Below are 10,184 nucleotides of genomic sequence, written 5' to 3' on the forward strand. Positions count from 1 at the left end.
TCAAATATCCTTTTTTTTTATTATTGTTATTCTTTTATCCCATGGCTCCATAGACTGCCATTTGAACCGCCCACAGAAAAAACGTCATCCCTGTTTCGGATCTGTAAGATTATGCCACTATCTTTCGTTGCTTTTCGCTGGGTGACAAGCTCTTGTAATATGCGAATAACATTTTGAAAATGACATCTAATTAATATAATCCATACTCTTTTTAAATCTAAGTATTTTGTACCCTATCCGTGTAATTCTCTAGCCGTAAAGGCTATCTCTCCCGGGTTTTCTGCAACCATGCTGCCCGCACATCCTGAATGCTTACAGATAATTGGTCTATAGAAACTCAGCGAATACATACTTCACAGACATAATAAATATATCAAATATGCTTAAAAACACATATACTTATTATTTAAAGGTTCTTTCTTATTTTTATTGCATTTCATGTATTATACTTTTAATAAAACTTTTGCAATGAGTTTGTAAAAGCTGTTTTAATGCATGTTTTAGCCTGAGTTCTTGTCGCATTTACACACTTTGACCATCAGGCGTCACAAGCGTGTGGTGTTTCGAGCGCTTAGTGAATCATTTTGCGCAGCAACTGGTTCAATTGATGCGAAGCTTCGAAAAGACTCGTTTCTCCCAACACTATATGAGGTCACGCGGTGACGTATCGATCTGCTGTTGGTCACACGGTTTCACGTGATACGAATTAGCAGAGTTCAGAGTTCACGAAGCTTTAAAGCTGCAATGCAGCAAAACGCCAAACTTTTGCACGTGTTTGCTTTTCTGAATGGAAGTCAATCGGGCGAAAAGTGGTAATGACTGGGAGAATCTCCTCTCCACGGCACACTATACTACGATTATGGAGAAGAGAAGAAAGATGCCCGATTAAACACAGCAAACGAGCGATTAAGCGATGCGGCTGCTACCACGAGTACACAAAGCGATGTGCCATGAGTGTCTACTAGAGACCAGCAACTCACGGATTCGATGGAAAAAGAAGAGTCAGCCGCTCCTGTCTTGTGGTGAGTGAGAAACCGTAAATAACAACCGCAGTAAAAGTTGTAATAGTAAAAAATAGAAGCAGCAGTTTAATTGAGGTATGACCAAATACTGACTTAACCTGAAGGCCTAAAGGTTTAAAGCACCGTAAATGATGCCGTTTGACAGTTTTCAAATAAAAAAAAATCTAACAAGATGCAAAATAAAGTGAATTTAAGTAACACCATTTAGGGGGTAATGAGTGCCGCAACTGACGGCGCTTTTTGTCATTTAAAACGCCGTAAATAAAACCATTTAGGGCAGGCCTGGGCAAACGCGGTCATGGAGGGCCTGCAGAGTTTAGCTCCAACCCTGATAAAACTCGCTTGTTTGTAGCTTTCTAGTAAACCTGAAGACACTGATTAGCTTGTTCAGGTGAGTTTTATCAGGGTTGGAGCTAAACTCTGCAAGGACACCGGCCCTTCAGGACCGAGTCTGCCCAGGCCTGGTTTAGGGGTTAATGAGCGCCGCAACTGTTTAAAACACAGTAAATAACGCCGTTTGACAAAAAAACAAAAAAACCAAACAAAAAAAAAAAACACTAGTAAAACGCAAAATAAATATATTAGTTAAACTATTTTATGTTACGCCGTTTAGAGGATAAGGAGTGCAGCAACTGACGGCGCTTTCTGTTTAAAACTCCGTAAATAACCCAGTTGGACAGTTTTCAAAAAAAAAAAAAAAAAACTAGTAAAATGCAAAATAAAATAAAATAAAAAATAAGTTACGCCATTTAGGGGATAATGCGCTTTCTGAGTAATGAGTGCAGGAACTGACGACGCTTTCTGACGTTTAAAACGCAGTCAATAATGCTGTTCGACAATTTTGAAAAAAAACAAAAACAAAAAAATCTAGTAATATGCAAAATAAATAAAAAAAATAAAAATTGATGGATTTGCCTCTGTGGTCAACTTCTCATGGGATTGCTGTCTTGGATGGCGGTGGATAACGTTCACCTGAAGCACTCTTACCATAGCGAGACGCTGCTCCATATTCTCGCACTGTCAGTGAGAGATCAGTAGTGAGGCATCGCTCGGTGGGTGACGGATGGTGTCAAAGACAGCTTCTTGTGAGATTGTTGACTACAAAAATAATCTTGTAGTTTAGGGGATAATGCGCGCCGCAACTGACGGCGTTTACTGCAGTTTAAAACACCGTAAATAACGCCGTTTGATAATTTTCAAATAAAAACTAGTACAATTTAAAAGAAAAATAAATAAATACATACATTTAAGATACGCTGTTTAAGGGATAAGGAGTGCCGCAACTGACGGTGCTTTCTGATGTTTAAAACACAGTAAATAATGCCGTTTGACAATTTTGAAATAAAAAAAAATCTAGTAATATGGAAAATAAACAAATTTAAAAATAAAAATTGATGGATTTTCCTCTGTAGTTAACTTCTCATGGGTTTGCTGTCTTGGATAGTGGTGGTGGATAACGTTGGGTGGTGAGTGCTGTCCCATCACACCATATCTATGGGAATGAGCCAAGGCATCAGGTGGTGTGACTGTCTCACTCGCCCAACGTTCACCTGAAGCACTCTTACCATAGCGAGACGCTGCTCCATATTCTCGCACTGTCAGTGAGAGATCAGTAGTGAGGCATCGCTCGGTGGGTGACGGATGGTGTCAAAGACAGCTTCTCGTGAGATTGTTGACTACAAAAATTATTTTGTAGTTTAGGGTATAATGAGCGCCGCAACTGACGGCGTTTACTGCAGTTTAAAACACCGTAAATAACGCAGTTTAACTATTTTCAAATAAAGAAACTAGCAAAATGCAAAATAATAAAATTGAAAGTTACACCCTTTAGGGGATAATGAGCGCCGCAACTGACGTTGTTTTCGGACGTTTAAAATACAGAAAATAACGCAGTTTGACAATGTTGCAAAAGATTAAAAAACTGCAAAAGATTAAAAAAAAAAATAAGGTAGGCCATTTAGGTCAGGCCTGAGCAAACTTGGTCCAGGAGGGCCGGTGCCCTAAACGGTGCAACTTAAATTTATTTATATTATATTTATTATTATTTATATTTATTTTTATTTATTATTATTATTATTATTATTTTTTTTTTTTTTTTGCACTTTACTAGTTTCTTTATTTGAAAATTGTCTAAAGGCATTATTTATGGTGTTATATACAGTGTTTTAAACGTCAGAAAGTGCTGTCAGTTGCGGCACTCATTATCCCCTAATACAGACCTGGGCAAACTCGGTCCTGGAGGGCCGGTGTCCCTACAGAGTTTAGCTCCAACCCTGATAAAACTCACCTGTTTGTAGCTTTCTAGTAAACCTGAAGACACTGATTAGCTTGTTCAGGTGAGTTTTATCAGGGTTGGAGCTAAACTCTGCAGAGACACTGGCCCTCCAGGACCGAGTTCGCCCAGATCTGGTTTAGGGGATAATGAGCGCCGCAACTGACGGCGTTTACTGCAGTTTAAAACACCGTAAATAACGCCGTTTAACAATTTTCAAATAAAGAAACTAGCAGAATGAAAAATAATAATAAAAAAATAAAGTTACGCTGTTTAGGGGATAATGAGTGCCACAACTGACGTCGCTTTCTGTAGTTTAAAATGCCATAAATAACGCTGTTTAGGTTGTTTTTTTGTTCAAATAAAGAAACTAGTAAAATGCTAAAAAAAAAAATAAATAAAATAATTTACGCCGTTTGGGGAATAATGAGTGCCACAACTAATGGCATTTTCTGCAGTTTAAAGCACCGTAAATAAGGCCATTTGACATTTTTCAAATAAAAAACTAGTAATATGCTAAATAAATAAATTAATTTCAATTATCCCGTTTAGGGTATAATGAGTGCGGCAACTGACGGCACTTTCTGACGTTCAAAACACTGTAAATAACACCGTTTAGGGCAGGCCTGGGCCAACTCGGTCCTAGAGGGCCGGTGTCCCTGCAGAGTTTAGCTCCAACCCTGATAAAACTCACCTGTTTGTAGCTTTCTAGTAAACCTGAAGACACTGATTAGCTTGTTCAGGGGAGTTTTATCAGAGTTGAAGCTAAACTCTGTAGGTACACTGGCCCTCCAAGGGCGAGTTTGCCCAGGTGTGCCCTAAACAGTGTTATTTACAGTGTTTTAAACGTCAGAATATGGGGTCAGTATGTCCAGGTCTGGTTTATGGGATAATGAGTGCCACAACTGATGGCGCTTTCTGTCATTTAAAATGCTGTAAATAACGCAGTTAGACAATTTTAAAATAAACTAGTAAAATCCAAAATAAAAAATGTATAAATAATTTTAAGTTACGCCGTTTAGGGGATAATGAGTGCCAGAACTGACGGTGCCTTGTGACGTTTAAAATACCAAAAATAATGCCGTTTGACAATTTCTAAATAAAGAAAATAATAAACTGCAAAAGAAAACAAAAATTTAAGTTACGCCGTTTAGGGCAGGCCTGGGCAAACTCGGTCCAGGTGGGCTGGTGTCCCTGCAGAGTTTAGCTCCAACCCTGATAAAACTCACCTGTTTGTAGCTTTCTAGTAAACCTGAAGACACTGATTAGCTTGTTCAGGTGCGTTTAATCAGGGTTGGAGCTAAACTCTGCAGGAACACCAGCCCTCCAGGACCGAGTTTGCCCAGGCCTGCCCTAAACTACGTAACTTACATTTATTTTATTTATTTATTTTTTTTATTTATTTTTTTTGAAAATCATCAAACGGCATTTTAAACTACAGAAAATGCCGTCAGTTGCGGTGCTCATTATCCCTTAAACAGTGTAACTTATATTGTTTTTATTATTTCTTTATTTTGCATTTTACTATTTTTCTTTTTTATTTAAAAATTGTCAAACTGCATAATTTTTGGTTTTTAAACTGCAGCAAGCGCTGTCAGTTGTGTCACTCATTATCCCCTAATCCAGACCTGGGCAAACTCGGTCCTGGAGGGCCGGTGTCTCTGCATAGTTTAGCTCCAACCCTGATAAAATTCACCTGTTTGTAGCTTTCTAGTAAACCTGAAGACACTGATTAGCTTGTTCAGGTGAGTTTTATCAGGGTTGGAGCTAAACTCAGCAGGGACACTTGCCCTCCAGGACCGAATTTGCCCAGGTCTGGTTTGGGGGATAATGAGTGACACAACTGACGGCACTTGCTGCAGTTTAAAAACCGTAAATAACGCAGTTTGATAATTTATCAAAAAAAAAAAAGGGAAATTAAGTTACGCCGTTTAAAGAAAACAACTAGTAATATGCTAAATAAATAAAATTAATTTAAATTATTTGTTTTCAATAAAAAAACTAGTAATATGCAAAATAAATAAATAAAACAATTTAAATTAACGCTGTTTAACAATTTTCAAATAAAAGAACCAGTAAAATGCAAAATAAAAAAATGTATAAATAATTTTAAGTTACGCCGTTTAGGGGATAATGAGTGCCGCAACTGACGGCATCTTGTGACATTTAAAACACAGAAAATATTGCCGTTTGACAATTTTCAAAAAAAAAGGATAAAAAAAAAAAATGCAAAATAAAAAAATTAATTTTAAGTTACGCTGTTTAGGGGATAATGAGCACTACAATTGACGACGTTTTCTGCATTTTAAAATACTGTAAGTAATGCCGTTTGATGATTTTCAAATAAAAAAACTAGTAAAATGAAAAAAAAAAAAAAATAAATAAATTTAAGTTACGCCATTTACACACAGGCCTGGGCAAACTCGGTCCTGTTGGGCCGGTGTCCCTGCTGTGTTTAGCTCCAACCCTGATAAAACTCACCTGTTTGTAGCTTTCCAGTAAACCTGAAGACACTGATTAGCTTGTTCAGGTGTGTTTAATCAGGGTTGGAGCTAAACTCCATCCCTGACACCGGCCCTCCAAGACTGAGTTTGCCCAGGTTTACTAGAAAGCTACAAACAGGTGAATTATTTACGCCAAACATTTTAAACTTCAGAAAGTGCAGTCAGTTTGACCAAGTCTGGTTTAGGGGACGGCGCTTTCTGCAGTTTAAACACCATAAATAACGCAGTTTGACAATTAAAAAAAAAAAAAAAACAAAAAAAAACAAAGTAAAACGTTACACTGTTTAAGGGATAATGAGCGCCGCAACTGAAAGAAAAAATAACTTTAAGTTACATAGTTTAGGGCAGGCCTGGGCAAACTCGGTCCTGGAGGGCCGGTGTTCCTGCAGAGTTTAGCTCCAACCCTGATTAAACACACCTGAACAAGCTAATCAGTGTCTTCAGGTTTACTAGAAAGCTACAAACAGGTGAGTTTTATCAGGGTTGGAGCTAAACTCTGCAGGGACACCGGCCCTCCAGGACCGAGTTTGCCCAAATCTGGTTTAGGGGATAATGAGCGCCACAACTGACGGCGCTTTCTGCAGTTTAAATACCGTAAATAACACAGTTTGACAAAAAAAATAAAAAAATATATATAGTAAAATGCAAAATAAAAAGATGTTACGCTGTTTGAGGAATAATGAACAACTGACAGCACTTTGTCACTTAAAATTCCGTAAATAACGCAGTTTAGTGTATAATGAGTGCCGCAACTGATGGCGTTTTCTGCACTTTAAAATGCCGTAAATAACGCTGTTTGACGATTTTCAAAAAAATAAATAAATAAAAAAAAAAATAGTAAAATGGAAAATAAAAAATAATAAATAAATTTAAGTTACGTAGTTTAGGGCAGGCCTGGGCAAACTCAGTCCTGGAGGGCTGGTGTCCCTGCAGAGTTTAGCTCCAAGCCTGATTAAACACACCTGAACAAGCTAATCAGTGTCTTCAGGTTTACTAGAAAGCTACAAACAGGTGAATTTTAACAGGGTTGGAGCTAAACTCTGCAGGGACACCGGCCCTCCTGGACCGAGTTTGACCAAGTCTGGTTTAGGGGACAATGAGTGCCACAACTGACGGCACTTTGTCATTAAAATTCCATAAATTATGCAGTTTAGGAGATAATGAGTGCCGCAACTGACAACTTTTTCTGCAGTTTAAACACCGTAAATAATGCCGTTTGACAATTTTCAAATTAAAAAAACTAATAAAAGCAAAAGAAAAAAAAAAACAATTAAAGTTATGCCGTTTAGGGGACAATGAGCGCCGCAACTGATGGCATTTTCTGCATTTTAAAATAGCGTAAATAACACTGTTTGATGATTTTCAAAATAAAAAACTAGTAAAATGGCAATGAAAAAATAAATTTAAGTTACATAGTTTAGGGCAGGCCTGGGCAAACTCGGTCCTGGAAGGCCGGTGTCCCAGCAGAGTTTAGCTCCAACCCTGATTAAACACACCTGAACAAGCTAATCAGTGTCTTCAGGTTTGCTAGAAAGCTACAAACAGGTGAATTTTAACAGGGTTGGAGTTAAACTCTGCAAGGACACCAGCCCTCCTGGACCGAGTTTGACCAAGTCTGGTTTAGGGGATAATGAGCGCCACAACTGATGGCGCTTTCTGCAGTTTAAATACCGTAAATAACGCAGTTTGACAATTTAAAAAAAAAAAAAAAAAAAAAAAAAAAAACTAGTAAAATGCAAAATAAAAAGATGTTACGCTGTTTAAGGAATAATGAGCACTTTGTTACTTAAAATTCAGTAAATAACGCAGTTTAGTGGATAATGAGTGCCGCAACTGACGGCGTTTTCTGCAGTTTAAAATGCCGTAAATAACGCCGTTTGATAATTTTCAAATAAAAATAAATAAAAAAAAACAGTAAAATGGAAAATAAAAAAATAAATAAATAAATTTAAGTCACGTAGTTTAGGGCAGGCCTGGGCAATCTCAGTCCTGGAGGGCCGGTGTCCCTGCAGAGTTTAGCTCCAAGCCTGATTAAACACACCTGAACAAGCTAATCAGTGTCTTCAGGTTTACTAGAAAGCTACAAACAGGTGAGTTTTATCAGGGTTGGAGCTAAACTCTGCAGGGACACCGGCCCTCCAGGACCGAGTTTTTTTATTTTAATAATAATAATAATAATAATAATAATAATTATTATTATTATTATTATTATTATTATTATTATTATTATGTTTGCAGTCCGCTTCGCAGTTGCAGTTAATACTGGACATAGTCACTTACTTAAACGTGGTTTAGAAATACAGTTTCACTTGCGATGTAAATGGGTGGTTTGGGGTCAGAGATATTGGTAACGTTACAGGTTATTAACTAACGTTATTTAGGCGGAAGACCAGTTCTGTAGCATGGGGATTGATAAAAATATTTATGATAATAAAAATATGATTAGTGGACAATTACTTTTATCAGTTACTAATGATGTAGTAGTCAATAAAGAAAAGTAAAATGCATCCCAAAGTCTTCAGCAATGTCAAGCATATGTTTGTTTTTTTTAATAACTCTGATGTAGTGTTGGAGTGTATGAAATGAAACAAATTTATTTGATTTCTTGCAGCTCTACAGTGTGGTCCACTTGTCTTTGCACCCTGGGAAGGGCAATGCTGTCACAAGGCAGTTTTTTGTAAGTATTATTTAAATTTATTTAATTTTTATTTACAGTCTGTCAAAAGTTTACATACACCGTGCAGAATCTGTGAAATGTTAAGTATTTTACCAAAATAAGAGGGCTTATCATATAAAATACATTCTATTTTTATTTAGTACTGACCTGAATAAAATATTTTTTGTTTAGTAATAGTTGTTCACGAGTCCCTTGTTTGTCCTGAACAGTTAAAGTGCCTGCTGAAATCTTGCAGGTCCCACAAATTTTTTTTTTTTTTTTTTTTTTTTTTCAGTTTTGCAGGCATTTTTGTGTATTTGAACCCTTTCTAACAATGACTGTGTGATTTTGAGATCCATCTTTTCACACTGAGAACAACTGAGGGACTCATATGCAACTATTAGAGAAGGTTCAAATGCTCACTGATGCTTCAGAAGGAAAAATGATCCAATAAGAGCCAGGGGTGAAAACTTTTGAAGATGTGCATTTTTCTTATTTTGCCTAAATATCATATTTTTTTTTCATTCAGAACTGCCCTTCAGAAGCTACAGAAGATACTGTACTTACATGTTTGGCAGAAGACAAACGTTAAATTTACCCTGATCTTTTCTGGAGGGTTAGTGAGCATTTGAACCTTCTGTAATAGTTGTAGTCCCTCAGTTGTCCTCAGTGTGAAAAGATGGATCTCAAAATCATACAGTCATTGTTGCAAAGGGTTCAAATACACACAAAAAAAAAAAAGAATAACCAAAAAATTTGTGGGACCTGAAGCAGTGTTGTTTTTGACAACCATCTTAGATTTAGTCTTAGTCTTAGTCTTTTGGACTAAAATGCTTATTAGTTTTAGTCAAATTTTAGTCACTTCTATATGTGATAGTTTTAGTCCAGATTTAGTCGACAAAAACTCAAAAAGGTTTTAGTCTAGTTTTAGTCAAAAAAAAGAAAAAAGAAGTATAGTCTTTTAACAAATTAATTTAGGTCAATAAGTATTGGAGATTGCTGCTGGGCAGTGTCACACATAAGTTGTGAAAATAGCAGCCGATCTATAAGTTCAACACATTGTGAGCTTGCAGATCAGCTATTTTCACCAATAATTACAATAATAAAGGAATGGTTTTAGACATATAAGGTTTCCACCCAACTGCAAATACTTTCTGATCTAATGATTGTGCATTACACACAGATAAAGTGGTAACAGTGGAATCAATGTTCATTACTCCAAAAAAGCCAAAAACATTCTACTTCAGCAATTGTGGCTTTATTTCTCAGAATTTGCTAAAGTACAATGTGTGTGTGTGTGTGTGTGTGTGTGTGTGTGTGTGTAACTTTACTGTGAGCGCACAGGTCGTGGTTAGGGCTGCAGAGCGTCACTTGTGGCTTTTAGGCTGAAGCTAGCAGACTCTACGTATAACAATAACTCGACCTGTTTAACATATCAAGTTACACGCTGACAGAACATAGACACACAAAGAGATGACCACACCGTCACTGAATGTAAACATGGCTAAACATGCTGCTAAAGTAACACACACACAATGAACTGACGTTAGCGTAACAAAAGCTAACTTTAGCCTGAAGTTAGCAGCCCATTCGTGGCAGGAGTATGTGGAAAACTTACTAATTTATAAGCTTACTATGAAATTTATCACGAGCCGACTGTCGAGTAACATTGTAACGTTACGTAGGCTATACGATATGTTAACAGCACTTGTAACTTACCTTCGAAAAAA

General features: G+C 36.9%; 1 long non-coding RNA gene across 1 annotated transcript in view; it reads left to right on the forward strand.

The window, feature by feature from the left end:
* Positions 1–737: 737 nt before the first annotated feature.
* Positions 738–10,184, forward strand: part of LOC127176518 (uncharacterized) — a 10,418-nt gene continuing 971 nt past the window's right edge. The window contains exons 1-2 of the long non-coding RNA XR_007829111.1: positions 738–1,022; positions 8,410–8,475. This is a non-coding gene — a long non-coding RNA (uncharacterized LOC127176518). The remainder of the gene's footprint in view (positions 1,023–8,409; positions 8,476–10,184) is intronic.

Source organism: Labeo rohita, chromosome 14, assembly GCF_022985175.1.
Source record: "Labeo rohita strain BAU-BD-2019 chromosome 14, IGBB_LRoh.1.0, whole genome shotgun sequence".
Taxonomy (NCBI): domain Eukaryota; kingdom Metazoa; phylum Chordata; class Actinopteri; order Cypriniformes; family Cyprinidae; genus Labeo; species Labeo rohita.